The 16,528-nt window shown below is 45.2% G+C and overlaps 1 long non-coding RNA gene across 1 annotated transcript; it reads right to left on the bottom strand.

Moving 5' to 3' along the window:
* Window positions 1-13,010: 13,010 nt before the first annotated feature.
* On the bottom strand, window positions 13,011-13,794 carry LOC310995653. Its single transcript, XR_014595842.1, has 3 exons — window positions 13,697-13,794; window positions 13,388-13,580; window positions 13,011-13,144 (listed from the first exon to the last, which is right to left on the bottom strand). It is a non-coding gene; the product is annotated as an uncharacterized lncRNA (long non-coding RNA).
* Between the last annotated feature and the right edge of the window lie 2,734 nt (window positions 13,795-16,528).

The raw sequence follows: 16,528 nt of genomic DNA, 5'->3' as shown, positions 1-16,528 counted from the left end.
TTTGAGTTTCTTGATTCTAATTCCTTATTTCAATTAATATATTCAATGTGTTTAATTGTGATTACTTATAGTTTTCTCTCTTTTTACAGACTATGTTGGTCTCCTTTGTTATTGTTCACTAAACCACTTGGGTGAATAAATCTTGTAAATCTGATAAACCTGAAGCGTGTCTTGCCATCCTTCTTATGTTAACCCGGGTCAGAGGCCATCCACTACCCATACCTGAGGGTGTGACAGTGTGTGTGAGTGAGAGGAGGAGCAGAGGAAGAAGTGAGAGCTGTCAGATAAGTTTGTGTTATGTTGTTGTAGTTACGTCGGGTTGGACGCTACAATATCAATAACAACGTGCTTAACATGGACGTCAGACGCGGAGCGGAGCCAGTTTCCTTTCGGCCCCGTTAACCGATTGTGCCAGATGAGCCAGAGCGCGCACCTCTGCGCCAAGCGCGCGGTGCGCGATTTGTGTTTATTCATCTTCACAGAGCGCAAGAGAGATTAACACACACATTGACACAGGCTACACACACACATTCGGGCTACACATAGCCACAGACACACAGCTGAGGGTCCGAGGCGCTTGCTGACCGGGCGGCAAGGAGAAATGCGCATCTGGTGGTGCCCCCCCTTGTGTGCGTGTGTGTGTGTATGTGAGAGAGAGACAGACAGAGCCCCCCTCTGTCTGTCTCTCTCACACACACACACACACACACACACACACACACACACACACACACACACACACACACACACACACACACACACACACACACACACAGAGAGGGGGAGGGCAGAGAATAAGAAATATTAACAGACCGAGAGAAGGTAGAGATGTAAACAAGGAATATTTACCTCTGTGAAGTACAGAACATCTTCGTACGCTGACTCGATCTCCTCCAGAAAAGCCCGGAACTGGCGGTGCTTTAAACCCTTAGATCTGAGTCAATTTATGACCTTCACCACAACAGACATCACGTGTTTAAACTTTAGGCATTTGCAGGCTAGGGCCTGCTGGTGGATGATGCAGTGCAGAGCGATTGCCTCCTCGACACCCTCCTCTTCCAATTTTTTTTGCACAAGTGCAACAAGTCCATTCTTCCTCCCTGTCATTGAAGGCGCTCCGTCTGTAGTTATCCCAGCCAACCTTTTCCATGACAGACCAGCATCCGAGAGGGCATCACACAGCTGGCGGAAAATCTCCTGCGCAGTGGTTTGGCCACACATAGGGATAACCCTGAGTAATTCCTCCGTTACATGAAACTTATGATTTGATGTGACTTGCAGGTAATAATTTTTATGCTGTATCCTGGTATTTCTATTTCTTGTATCGTTATGTTTTAATATACGATGTATTTCTATCTATTTATTGCTACCTATGTGTTGCATCTGGTGTGTTTATTGTGCCAACTGCTGTTGTATACTAAATTGCCCCCTTGGGGATATTAAAGTAAATCAATCAATCAATCATCAACACCACGGACGTATATTGCCAGTTGGGCAGTGTCAGTGGTGTCTGTGCTCTCATCCAGGGCCACTGAGTACGCACGGAAGTCTTTGACTTTGTCACGTAGTTGACCATAAATGTTACCTGACAGCTCGGTAACACGCTCTGCCACTGTGTTAGGTGACAGGCTGATGCTGGCAAACTGAGCTCTCTTTTCTTCTTCTCAGACAATACTCGCAGCCTGCAACATACACTCCTTAATAAACTCGCCTTCTGTAAAAGGCTTTCCTGCCCTAGCGATCATCTCGCTCAGTGTGTAGCTGGCCTTGACTGCTTTATCAGCCTCGTCGGTTGTTTTCCTAAAGAGAGTTTGTTGCCAGGTGAAACATTTCTTTAGGTCTGTGACTCGCTTCTCCCTCTCATCTCCCCGGTATTTCGCATACTCCTCGGCATGCCTCGTTGAGTAGTGGCGTCTGATGGTTGTATTCTTTGACAACGGCAACTTTTTCAGCACATACAAGACAGGTAGGGGTTCCTCTGTGCTCAACAAAAACATATTCTAACTCCCACCTTTCATGAAATTGTCTGTGGTCATCGTCGACCTTTCTTTTCCCAGTGGGTTTTGAGAGGTACATGATGTGATGAATGAGGACCGCTACGCTTCCACTTGGTGTCACTCCGTTGCTTGCTGCGTTTCCTAGCAACCTGGCTGGCTGCCTGCTATGGTAGCCCATGCAGGCCAAAGCGCGTTTGGTAAAGACACGCGGGCCACATTAACATTACATACTGATGTCCACTCGGGGGCCACAAAATGTCGGGCCTTGACTTTGAGACCTCTGATCTACAAGGTCTGCACACATCAATATTGGTAATCATTTAACAACATTTTCAGAAAAATGCAAGTTGTTTCCATTACTAATAAACAAATAACATTCAGCCAGTTACAGTAATGAATAGAGTTGAGCCGGATACTCGGCTGAAACGAGTATCCGGTACGGATAATGCACTTTTGCCGAGTACGAGTATTAAACGAGTAATACGAGTCAATATCTGTGCTCGGAAAAAAGAAAAGAAAAAAAGATTGAATAAAAATCCTCATTGGATAGCTGACTGTGTCAGCGTTCTGTGATAGGCTACAGCCCCTCCCCTACACACATGCAGGTGTGTTGCTGCTGTGTCCCGCTCTGATCACTCACACACAGAACAGCTGACAGCTGTCTGTCTCTCTCTGTCTCTCCCTCAGTCACTCAGGTTCGCCGGTCTTTACCCTTAACGTTTTAGGGTTTCTTCTGCTTCAGGTTTGTTTTTACTTCGGTTACTTACTTATCAACCAGTAGAGTTCTGGTAAACGTGGGTTCGTTCAGACGTGGTGCCGACTCGCGTTGCGTCTCTGCCTGTCGGAGATTTTTTTTTCACACACACGTTCTCTCTCTCTCTCTCTCTCTCTGCCGGTCGTCGGAGTTTCTTTTCTTTTTTTTAATCGTCAGCTGGCTCTAACCATTTTTTTAAAAAGTTTTTTTAACGCACTGAGCACTTTCTTGCTGTATTTCATAAAAAATAGTAGTGGTATAAATTACAAATTAAGCTACTCTCTCTCCCCCCTCCCCTCTCTCTCTCATGATCAGTGATACAGAATGAGTGATACACCGAGAGTAGCTGACACTCAGCTGTCTCTGTCTCTCTCTAAATAAAAAAAGAAAGAAAAGAAAAATCACACTGATCATTAAAAAAAATTAAAAGTTAAAAAAAAAAGTTGAGTATGAAAACTCTTGTTCATTACATTTTCCTTCATAATTGCAACAGCATGTGTTGTATTCATTGTTGCAAAACTTGTTCTGTAAATAGTTCGTTTGCTATCGTGATCAAAGCCATTGATCTGAAGCTCAATGCTGATGCTGTCCTGTAAACAGTTTTCTAATTAGCAATAACTATAACAATTTCTGATCAACCCATATCAATTGCATGCTTAAAATAACATACCGGTTAAAGCCCTGCCCATTTCAAGACAATCCGACCCACTTCTGGGTCAAACCCCGCCCACTTCCGGTTTAGGCCCCGCCCACTCCGAGTACAGATACAGATACAGATAATTCATATGGTTAACAGATACAGATACAGATACAGATAATGCTGTACTCGCTCATCCCTAGTAATGAAAGCTGTGCATATGAATACTGTATTCCTCTTCAACTGGAACAAGATAATATTAAAGGGACAACGAGGAGTTTTGGAAAAGCGAAGCGTTTTCACACTACATTTATGAGCCTCCGCGCGCACCGTAAAATTCTTTTGACCGGCGCAAGACGGACTCATGTTTTCATTCATCAAGAATTAAAGTCAGAGGTTCAAAGAGGTTCACATACCGTCGTAGTTCCGACCATAAACGGCGATTCAGCTGCGTTATTCTCATGATTCGTTGCGAAACCGAAAGTAAAAAACGCTGGTCGGCTCGACCAGCATCTCCGCCACCACTAATAATAACAAAATAACGATAGAGACAGAACGATATATTTATCGAAAATGGGCCCATTAACAAGTGTGGGTAGCGGAGATTCATCCACATTAACGTGAGACTTTTTTATAACCGAATAGAAACTCCTCGTTGTCCCTTTAAGTAATGTCAATGAAAAGTGTCCAGAAGCAGGTTCATCCAACAAATGCACAATCCCTTCCAACAGCACATTATATGAACAATCAACAATTTCAAACAAAGTCAAAGTGGCAGAAGAAGATCACAATGGCAACGTCCAACAAGCCAAATGTGGCTGGCTCAACTGTCCAGCACCTTAACTTGTGAGCTCACTGAAGCATCTTTATTTTAAGTGCTTAGACCTTTGGGGATAGTCTGTTACCATCCAAGTTCATCAACACTTTCTGGAAGAACTCAAATGTGAATTTGAGTTCCTGGGGATAGCTCAGGTTGAGTGTGTAGATGAGCCCAAAAAGCATGGCACACCCAAAGGAAACACTTCCCAGATTGCACAGAAGTCCCATGCCCTCAATCACTACTCCAACATCCTCTGGCTTTTCCTCCTCATCAGCACCCTCTTTTTGGATGACATACAGCCCCATGGTGGTCTGTGCAATGCCTCTCTCTGCTTCCCCATTGTTGACGTTCTATAATGGTGAGAAACAATTTGAGCATTTTGAAATAAACTGATAAAACATTTGCAAGACTGAAAGATCACAGTAAAATAAAATGCAATTACTGACCAAGTACTCCTTGATAAGAGTGTTGCTGTCCTCATTGAAATAAGCACAGAGACCTTGAATTATGCATTCTCTCTTGACTTCGATGTCCTAACTCTGCAAAAGAATGTATATGAAATATTAAAGCTATTAATTTTTCAAGACATTTTTCAGCATTTATCAGATCTTTGTCACAGATAAACCCCCATGTGAGGTGGAGAGGAAGGTTACAGAGGTAAACAAAGATGGACATTGGAAAGTGGAGAGTATAGAAAGGAAGTTGAAGGGGAGGAAGAGTATATTGATGAAAGAGGGGTGATCATGTAAAGAAAAGGAGAAATTGTAGGAGATGAGAGGAAGAGTGGAAGGGAGAAGTAGTAAGATGAAGTATGGAAGATGAAAACACCTAAATATGGGATCCAACATCTCATCCACAGAGGATATAAAGGATGGAGGCAAAGGAAAGAAAAACGAAAGAATGACAAAGTAGAAGAAGAAGAAGATTAAACAGACGAAGGTAAATAGGAAAAGGAGATGTTACATGGGGAGAAAAACTGCACTTGCCTTAGTTGTCGGAGCCATGAGGAGCCTGATCTTCTTTCCAATAGCTCCTCCTCTACTGCTGAAGACCTTCATCAAGTTAAGTGTGTATTTGTCAACTTCTGCCAAAAACTTGGCTTGAAGTGGCAAAGACCTTCTTGACCTTTGGGCTTGTTCTTGAGAGAGTTTACACTGACTTCTGGGTATCCAATCTTACACAGTTTGTTGTGGAAATGGGCAACTTTTGTCTTTAGATACTGTTTCCATCCTTCATGGCCAGCTCAGTGAGGAGTCGTGCGTTGGCATTGATTCTGCTATTTCAACTGTTTTGTCGAATCTATCGAATATTAATTCTTTGAAAGATGAACAGAGAACGGTTTTGAAGGCATTTATTGGTGGCAAGGATGTTTTCGCTCTTCTTCCGACCGGGTTTGGCAAGAGCTTGATTTACCAAATCGCTCCACTGGTGGTGAAGGAAATGGGACGAGTGCAGAACCCAATCGTTATAATCGTCTCCCCGCTGATTGCTTTGGTAGAGGATCAGATCCGAGAGGTCGGATTATTGGGGGTAACAGGCATGCAGCTGGGAGGAAGAAACGATAACGAAATCCTTCAAGGACGTTGCCAGCTCGTATTCGGTAGTCCCGAGTCGTGGCTAAAAGACAAATGGCGGACTATGCTCACTTCGGAGGTGTACCAGAATAACCTAGTGGGAATCGTAGTCGACGAGGTTCACGTCACGTATAAATGGTAAGTTAAAAACCACACAGTTGTCGTATTTAACGTATCTAACGTATATTTTTTATGAAACAATGTTAACTGACATAGCACAGTCATTTGTGTCTTAGCGTTAGTATTTGAGAATTTTGGACATGTTGTCTCATTTCCAATCACCCCATCTGCTAGCCTAGTGGAAACCATTGTCAAGACATCACATCTCTTATTGCCTAGTTTGCTCATGCTAAAGCTAGTGATAACCCACAAAAGTATAAAGACCAAAAAACTAATCCAACCTCGTATCTGCTGTAACGTTATGTTAACGTAGAACAACCTAGAGTTACTCGTAGTGTAACCTAACGTTACTTTTCTCTCGATCAGGGGCGAAGGTGCAAAAGGAGCTCCAGCTTTCAGAGAGAGCTTTGCTCGGCTGGGAGAACTCAGATCCATTGTTAAAGAAGGTGAGTTAGTCTTGTAAATCTGTACAAAGATTGTTATTAGGGGCCAATCAGAGTGTCTGCCCTAGGTTATTGTGGACCCCTTTTGATATTATGCATGTTTCGTGTTTCAGGCACGCCTGTCATGGCTTTGACAGCATCTGCTGATATAATCAACAGAGGCCGGGTGATCAAGCTGCTGCATATGGAGAAGGCAACTCAAGTGACTGTGAGCCCAAACCGAAGCAACATCAGGCTTGGGCTAAAGCACATACCAAGTCATGACCTGGACTGCATGGATTGGGTGGTGACGGAGATCAGAGAGAAGAAACTGTTGCTGTCTCCCATCATCATTTACTGTACATCACTCAAGGCAGTCGGAAGAGTGTTCTGCCGTCTCAAAGCTGAACTTGGAGAAGATGCGTGGGTGAACAGAGACCCTGAGCACAAGGCTGAGAACCTGCTAATAGGAATGTTCCACAGCAAGACACTGCCACAATACAAACAGAGAGTGCTGGCATCCTTTACGGGTGAGGGTAGCTGCAGGGTTGTTGTGGCTACAACTGCGCTGGGAATGGGCCTAAATTTTCCTAATGTCTCACATGTTGTTATGTACGGGGCACCAGAAGATGTAGAAGCAATAGTGCAACAGGTTGGGCGGGCTGGGAGAAACGCTTTACCTTCACATGCAGTTTTGTATGCTATCCAAAAATCACCAAGAATGGATAAAACAGTTAAGGCAGTAATTCATGCAGGGACACATGGCTGTTTTAGAAAAGCCCTCTTCAGCCACTTTGAAGAGCAAACATCAAGCTTGGAGCCAGGTCATCTCTGTTGCACCTACTGTCACTACAGGTGTTCATGTTCATCTGATGTTTGTGCAGAGCCTACTCCAAAATATGAATCTGTTGAACCAAATGTGTGCACTACTCCAAACAGATCTAGAGACGTGACTGAGGAAGACAAGAATGTCATCCGGGCCTGCTTACAGCAGTACAGACGCACTTTAGTTCCTGACATGCCACTTGTCACTAACAAGACTGTCTGCACTGGGTTTGGGACTGAACTTATCGAATCAGCAGTCAAACACAGTCCCTACATCTTTGAGTTGGGTTATATAACAAACAACCTTCCTGTATTTACAGTACGCCATGCACAGGAAATTCTCCTAGTCATCAGTGAGGTTTTTGGTGATTTTGAATACAGAGAGCCTACTTCACCCGAGGAGAGCTTCACAGAGCCTGACATTGATTTCACAGGTTATTTTGATGAGGAAGATGAGGACTTTGAAATTGTATCACAACATAGTAGTGGTTCAGAGTCAATTTAGCTTTCCTTGGCAGGCTTGCCTTGGCTATCCAGGCTATTGGATGCTGTTGTATTGATGTCTTTGAATGTCTGACACTGTAAACTACGTATGTAAATAAAAAATTGTAAATAATGTTGAATAATGATGCAAATTACAATAAAATTTCAATTTAGCAGAAAGCCTGGGTATTCTTTCATCTTACAAATGAGAAACTTGAAGCTGGAAATAAAGTTGAAAGAATTTACTGTTTAAATATTTACAAATTTAAATCAAACTTAATTTAACAGTTATGGTTATTAACAAAAATCAGAACATACAAAACATACATACTGTTATATACAAAGGTATCATTCTTGACACATTTCAAAGGGTGATCTTGCCACTCCTTCAGTTTAGACTTCACCCTTCCCCTTAAATATTTACAAATTTAAATCAAACTTAATTTAACAGTTACATACAAAAACATACATACTGTTATTTACAACATTCACAAAGGCATCATTCTTGACCCGTTTCAAATAGGGTGATCTTGCCACTCCTTCAGTTTAGACTTCACCCATCCCCTCAGGTTAGTACTTTTCAGTTTTGTCAGAAGATCTCTGTTAAATTGGGGAAATGCTGAGAACTCTCTGCCTGGGTGGTCTTTAAACAGCTCAGCCTCTCTAAAAACTTTCACCAGAACTAGAATGTCCTCAGTCTGGCGAGCAGCATGGTGCACGCCAGTGGACTTTGACACCTGTAGTTGTCTGTCTGTGGTCTCCATCAGTTTTTTCAGGACCCCAATGGACTTGCTGACCCTGCCTGCATTTTGTTCCGTAAGGTTTGGACCACTGCGTCTGAAAAAGGACTTAAGGAAATTGTTTAGATGCTCCAGATGCAGATCTAAGGAAATGTTCTTTCCCTTTTCTCCCGTCCCATTCCAAAACCTATTCCAGGTCAGTCTGTGTGCTAGGCGAGGGGAAAGTGTGAAATTGACCTGCAAGGTAAGGAGGAGTGTACTATAGGCATACTGGGTATGCCCATAGGCCTTGTAGAACATCAGCGCTACAGTATATAGTCGCATCAGCCTCTCTCCGTCTCCCTCCTTAACTGCATCCTGCAGGTCTGCCAAGAAGAAACCAAAACCTAGCCTGGCCTCTGTATGCTGTCTTTTGTGGTCAAAAACAGAACCATGTCTGCCTGTGTCTGGAGCTGGTTTTGGAGAAACTGTCAACCCATGCTCTCTTCTCTCATGGTTCTCCCTGGCCTTTTTGTACTTGTACTCTCATTTGCAACCTGTTGCACGGCAATGGAGCTTCTCTCCCTTTTGGGGTAGGTCACTGGCTGTGTCTGTGACACCACTTACTATGTCTGAAATGTCCTGAAATATTACAAATTTGTCAACCACCTCAGACACTACGCCATGTAGCCAGTTCCTTTTTTCGTCTTGCGAAGCTGTCAAGATGTGGTCAGGGATGAAGCTGTCTGGTACATCTGTTGACACATTAAATAGAGAGACAATGTGAGATGCATGCACAGTATGCTTAGCTGTGACGTTACATTACAAAACTAAAAAATTGCCTTTCATCTAAATCTTTTCACCCGCTCAGTAACCGTGTTTATAGTGTCGGCCATGACATTGGACGTTTGTCAGTTTGATTTTTGACATTTATGAATGGTACCCAGTGCCTCCTTGCTTTGGATTCAGCAAAAGGAGTTGGATGGGGGCAGGGAGTATTAATGGAAAGGACTCAGGTGGCCATATATACCTTGCATTATGTTGCCCATTCGTAGTGAATACCACTGCACTTGCACAGCAGGTTGACAGTGCAGGGACAGTTTGTTATTAGGTATAGAGACATTTAACAGGGGCTAAACATTTCTTTAAATGTCAGTCTAGAGCTCCAGTTCAAATGTTGTACCTGACACATTCTGTAGCCCAAAGTGCTCCATTGCCGCTGCCACGAAGAGAGCTGCAGTGTCCTTCTGCACAAACTCCTTATATGCATTGAATGCAGCATGTGGACCTTGTTTCGCATTGCTGCATCTGTAAGAAGATAACTTGTTATTGATGAAGGCGATGGTTTGTAATGGAGTCGTGATGTAGAACTACCAAACCATAATTCTAATATAAAAGAGACAGAAAAACAGACATACAGACAGAAATGAATGAGTACCAAGCCGTAATTCATGATGGCTAGATTACATTCCTAAAATGACTCTTGCCTGATTAATTAACACACACACACACACACACACACACACACACGCACGCACACAAACACAACCACCTGAGTTACAGAATAGACAGAGAAACAGACATACAGAAAGAAAACAAATCGTGATGAAGTACCAAGCCGTAATTCATGGTGGCTGGACAACATCCCCCTTCATAGGACAGAGCAGAATAAGTCGTGATGAAATACCGAGCCTTAATTCATGGTGGCTGGGGTTCATCGGGAAAGAGAAAAACCTGAAAACAGTGAACAACACAGGTTTATTCAGAATGCAAACATTAAAACAAACATGTACATATTAAACTGACAACAACAAAGAATACCAAAAACAATGCATAAAATCACACAACTATCTTAATCATGGTGGGTATGCAACACATATCTCAACATATTCATGTTGGCAAGGAGTGTCCCATGATCCCTTGCTGAACTGTCTTTGTAAAAGATCAGGTGATAGATCTGAAATGAAATTAATTTGGTGGGGAAGGACAAAAACAGATCACATCATTTAATAAATAGCTAACTGTATGAAGACATGTAAAGTATCTCACAGAAATATGATGGCAACATTTTTTTCCTTAATTGATCTGTCTGAATCGTTCAATCTTTTAATATGACTGTGTCCTGAAGAAATGACACTGCGGCACTGTAAAGTAGGGACAATGTAGTTTGTCATTCATCCCAAAACCACTGTCAACATAAGTAGGTATACGGGGTGAGAGAATGGTTCAAATTCTGCCCCAATTGAACCAATAAATCTGTGGTGACACGTATGGGCGGGTGCTGATGATATGTGCCAGATGTTATGTTATGTTATGTTGTGTTATGTTATGGTATGGTACAGGTGTCCTTTAAGTATTCACAGTCCTGATAATGTCACTCACCTCAAAAAGGTTTCTTATTGCGTGCCAATCCTCAAATGTGAAGACAAGGCCTTCCAGCCTGTGGTCCGCATTTTCACCTTCTGCAAAGGCCCACTGTATATTGCGGCTATTGCCCTCCGTCAGTCTGTCACCACCGACTAAAATGCTTTGTGGTCCATCTGGGCCCTTTGGAACATACCTACATGACACATGGAGTAGGTGCCAAAGCTTTATTAATCAATACCCTTCCCCAGCAGAACGTATGACTAAGTTTTGCCCACCCCAGCCAACTTACTCAGTCTGGAGATGCTGTAGAACATCAGCCAAATCTGAAGACTGGTTTTCGTCTTTGAAAAGAAGTCCAAGGGGGTGCTATGAGGAAGAAACACATGAATTGAAATGGCATAAACGTATGGAGTGATAGCAAATACCAACTATACTACCTGCTTTGATGCTTACCAAAGTCACAAAGTCTACAAACTGCCAAAACTCAGAATGAAGAGTAGTTAATTTAATACTTACGTGGGTTGAAGGCTCTGACATTTGTGCAGAATACTGGTGAGGGATGTGATGAACCACGGTTGCTGATAGTGGCTTGAAGGCGTCCAGGTACTTTGTAATGATTCTGCTTCCCAGGACAACATAGTCACGGCGCATTAGGGCTTGTGATTGAAAACTGGGTAGTGATTTGCCTATGTTATAATCTGTGAGTGACCGAGTTGGCTTGTGTCTGCTGAGATGTGTTGAAGGGACTCTGTCTTCCACAGCTATGTGGTGGATCCAGTGTATTGACTCGTTTGTCCGGCTGATAGACTGGTGGTGTGTGCGGCAGAAGAAGTCCAGGTTGTCAAATATGACTGAATATGTATTTGGGGGAGTTGGCTCTGATGGAGCTTCTGCAGGCAATACTGCTACACCCAGATCTGCCATTTCAGCGTCTGTCACTGTACTGAAGGCTAACAAAGCAGTATCACTGTCAGACCCCAGCTGCTGGTCTATTTGTAACAGAGTACTGGTGACGCCAATAGCCTGTTCTGTGACAGTGGGGTTCTTCTGGATGCTTTGCATTGGGTTATCTGCAAGAAACAAACCAACAAAAAAAGAGGAGTGGGTGGGTGGGTGGCAAACAGTGTTGTGACAGCCCGGCTGTCCACGCCCTCATGTCCGCCCTCTGTACGTTGTGCGGCGCCGATTCGTCCCGACACTAATGGCGCCGGTCTTTTAAATCTCCGCCTCTGCCACTGTGCGGGTTGGATGACAGAGAGTGGGTCGGTTGCGTCGGAGCTCCTATGCTCGGTAGAAAGACAGTGAGCCGTTAATCCTCGCCGCATTACCTGCATGGAGCCCTTCTCCGCCGTCAACACCGACATCCCGTCTTCCGGATCTCTGGATCTCCTCCCGTTAACGTGAGCGTTAATCCTCACCACCGCGGCCTGAGCGGATTCCTTCCTCCACCGTCAACACCGGCAGCCGCCGCCTGAAACCCTCCTCCCGGCGCGGAGGCTTCACCCCGACAGACAGACAGACAGACAGACCCGACTAGACTGACTGTCCTCCCAGGTACCGAGTCGTTTTTTTCCCTCCTGCGTTAACAGGGTTTTTTTTCCTCCTTATACTCGGCCTGTGGTTTTGTGTTGTTTCCAGAAAGGGTTTTTTTCTTTGAAGAGTTTTTTTCTTCTTCCTTTTTTCCCCTTTCAAAATAAAAGACTGAACATTGATTATTGAACTGATTTTGCGTTGGACTTGATTATTGGACTGCTGCATTGCAAAGATTGTTTTTGTTGTTTATGTTGATCAAGTGCTGGTTTTTGGTTGATTAATTGAGCTGTACACTGTGTGTGTATTGCTTTTGTGGGGTTTTGGATATATGTGTGTGGTATAAAGTGTGTTAGGTCAAAAACAAAATAATATAAAAAATCTTACGTACCAGGAGAGAGACCTGGTTGGCACCCCGACCATAAACCTAAACGCACCCTCACACTGAAACCGTCACATAAAAAAGTGGCACCCCAGATGGGACCCTCAAAATAAACCAAAACCAAACCAAACAAAAAAAAAAAAAAAAGAGAACCTTGTGCTTAAAGGAGCAACCAACCCAAAAGCAAATAAAAACACAAAAGCAACGGTGTCAAGTGTGGAGAGGATTTATTGTGGGAAAACAAAAGGAGAACAAAGGAAACAAAATGGCCACTCACTACCCCACCTTGCCTGAAATAGATGGCTCCCTGGAGCCCAACGCTGCTCAGGAGTTGCCCCTCACTTCCCATTCATTGCTGGACATGGACCTCACCGTACAACCTGACTTCGCACCGCTTTTAATTCCTCGAAACTTGGAACTCCCTGTCATTCCCCCTCTGGCCCAAGCCTCTGAGTCTGGGATTCAGCAGCAGCTGAAACAGCTGTCAGAGGATGGACATCGCCACCAGCAGGAGCTAAAGGCAAACATGAAACAACTGTCAGCACAAATCACCACAAATGCTGAACGAGCAACGGAAACCCTAACTGATCTGATACATGAGCAACAGCTTAACGGTTTCCAGCACCTGGAACAACAGTTTGAGTACATGCGGGCACAATTCAATGCAGCTCTTGGTTGGAGGTTAAAACATCATCACACAGAACTACTAAAGGATCTTCATTCCACTTTCACCCCTGTGGCAGACGCCATCACTCACCTGCAGGGGGAGCTATCCTGCTGCCAAGGCACCATGAAAGCACTGACAGAGGAGGTGACTGCACTTAAAATTTCCACCTCCTTTGAGCATGCCAGTGTTCAGACTCAGCCACCGCTACCACAGCTCCCATCAGCCCGACACCGACTACACTCCACTGCCCATCCAGACTTGCAGGCAGCAGATTTTGAGTCGCCTGGTGGATCCAGCATACAAGGAGAAACAAAGAGCAGGTTTGTGGGACCATGTCCTGTCAAACTACAATTCCCTACATTTGGAGGATTGAACGACCCCTCAGATCCCCTTCAGTACCTGGAGCGATGTGAGGATTTCTTGGCCCTTAACCCCCTCACTGATGAGGAGCTCCTTGCCACTCTGAGGAACGTGCTCCATGGGACTGCGAGGGACTGGTGGGATGTAGCCCGCCTCAAGGTCCAGACCTGGAGAGGTTTTCAGGTGCAATTCCGGGCTGCATTTCTGTCGGAAGATTATGAAGATGAGTTAGCCGAACGAGTGCGCAACAGAGTTCAGACTGAAGGAGAAAGTGTTCGGGACTTTGCATACATGTACCAGGCCCTGTGTAAGCGCTGGAAACCGCACATTGAAGAGGAAGAAATCATTAAGTTGATATTGAAAAATGTAAACCCGCAGCTTGCCAGTCAGCTAAGGAGCAGCCGAGTCATCTCCGTGGACGAGCTTGTTCGTCTGGGTCAGCAACTCGAAAAGGACCGGGAGAACCAGCTGCAGTATGAACAGAGGAAATCATTAAGGAAACCCCCATCAAAACCTACTGCATCTGACCCCACTGTACCGCCCCCTTCCAGAGAAAACCCTGGGAGACAGAACCAGCCCAGCCATAACCGACCCCCCCAAGTTTACTGTTGGCGCTGTAGAGGGAGCCACGCCCCAGCCTCTTGTCCCCAGTTTAACCAAAACAGAGCTTCGTCTTCCCCTAGACCCCAGCAGCAGCAAGCAGACAAACCCTCATATAATCACGGAGCTCATGCCACCCTTGGATCCCTTGTCCCCCATACTCACTCTGCAGCAGCCACCCCTACATCTCCCCCTGACAGTACCCTCCCCTGCCAGCTGATGGTGCCATTGAGCATTGGACCCTGGAAAGGAGCTGCCATCCTGGACACCGGTTCCTCCTACACCCTCATTAATGAGAGTGTGTGGGCAGGAGTCAAAAGGCCACAGGATGCGATGAAGCCCTGGACGAGGGGACCTCTCTACCTGGCAGATGGAGAGGGACGACAGCCATTAGGATGGAGTGAGATGACTCTCACCGTCCAGACTCAATCAATAACCTTACCCTGCGTTATCCTGCCTGTCCACAGCCTCGCTTTCCCTGCAGTAGTTGGGCTCAACTTCATTTACTTCTCCGGCCTGCAGTTTGACGTCTCTGACAGTCGCTACTGGTTTAAAACTAACAAGAAGCGCCAGTATCAGTTTCTGCGAGATTCCCCAGCAAGACCAAATGTAGAGCATCAATATCAACTTGCCTTTTTCTCTGCTGTGGCTCCTGTTGATCTGGTACCTCTGCCGCCTTGCCATGACCTCCTGGAGACCGCCATCAGCCGAGCTTCCCTGGATGAGTTTGGAAAGATTCAGTTGTTGTGTCAAATACAGAGAAACTCTGAAGTCTGTACCTCGGCACTTGGCAGTACTAACGTGCTCACACACAAAATTTATCTTACACAGGACGTGCCCATCAAACAGAAACCTTATCGTGTATCACCAACCAAACTTCAAATCATTAAAGAACAAGTGGAGGAGATGTTGGAGAAGGATATCATTGAGCCATCCATCTCACCGTATGGAGCTCCGGTTGTTTTGGTGCCGAAAAAGAACGACCCAAAACCAAGGTTCTGCGTCGACTACCGGAAGCTGAATACAGCCACACAGACTGACGCCTATCCTTTGCCCAACATCCAAGAGATTTTGGAATCCCTGGCCGGAGCTGTTGTTTTCACTACCTTGGACCTCAACAGTGGTTACTGGCAGGTGGAGATGGAACTCAACAGCAAGGAAAAGACAGCCTTCGTCTGCCCCTTTGGCCTCTATCAGTTCAAGGTGATGCCGTTCGGGCTCAAAAACGCCCCCGCAACCTTTCAACGGCTGATGGAGCTCGTTCTGGCGGATCTACGAGGGAAAATCTGTTTTGTATATCTGGATGATATCATCATATATTCAACGACATTTGAACAACACAGTTATGACCTGCAAGCTATTCTGGATAAGCTGAAAGAAGCTAACCTCACGGTAAACATGAAGAAGAGTCAGTTCTTCCGGACCTCCCTGAAGTTCCTTGGCCATGTTGTTTCCGCCGCTGGAGTTGAAGTGGACGCTGAGAAGACACAAGCCGTGCAAGACTTCCCCATCCCACAAACCATCAAGGAGCTCCAAAGGTTTCTTGGGATGGCGGGTTGGTATCATCGGTTTGTGCCAAATTTTTCCCAGCTGACCGAGCCACTCAATGCTCTCAAGCGGAAAGGAGCCAAGTTCATCTGGACTGCTTCATGTCAGGCAGCTTTTGAGGCCCTGAAGAAACTCCTGATTTCTCCCCCAGTACTGGGACATCCTGACTTCACCCTCCCTTTTATCGTCTACACTGATGCCAGTGACATTGGGTTGGGAGCTGTTCTAGCTCAGCAGACTGGACTGGGGACGGAACAGGTGATCGCCTTCGCCAGCCGGACCTTAAATCAGGCGGAGAGGAATTACTCCACCACCGAGCAGGAGTGTCTCGCTGTGATCTGGGCCCTAGAGAAATGGCGGTATTATTTGGATGGCAGACATTTCACCGTGGTGACAGATCACTCTTCCCTCGTCTGGGTTTTCAAAACCAACAAGCCCAGCACTCGGTTGATCCGGTGGGCCCTTCGGCTTCAGGAATTTTCCTTCACTGTGGAATATCGTAAAGGAAAATACAATACCGTCCCTGACGCACTATCCCGGGCCCCTGTCGATGCTCTTCCGCAGTCCCCTGCCACCTGTGCTGTCGTGCTGCGCTCCCAGAGGGATACAACCAAGCACCTCCAAGTTACCGATGAGGCCATCTGGAAAGCCCAGCAGGGAGATACTGATATCCACAGCCTGTATGAGAAAATCACAGACACAGGAGAAGTGCATGAAACACAG

This window comes from Trachurus trachurus, assembly GCF_905171665.1.
Source record: "Trachurus trachurus genome assembly, chromosome: 13".
Lineage (NCBI taxonomy): Eukaryota > Metazoa > Chordata > Actinopteri > Carangiformes > Carangidae > Trachurus > Trachurus trachurus.
The sequence above is the reverse complement of the archived record's forward strand: the minus strand, read 5'-3'. Positions and strand labels throughout refer to the sequence as shown.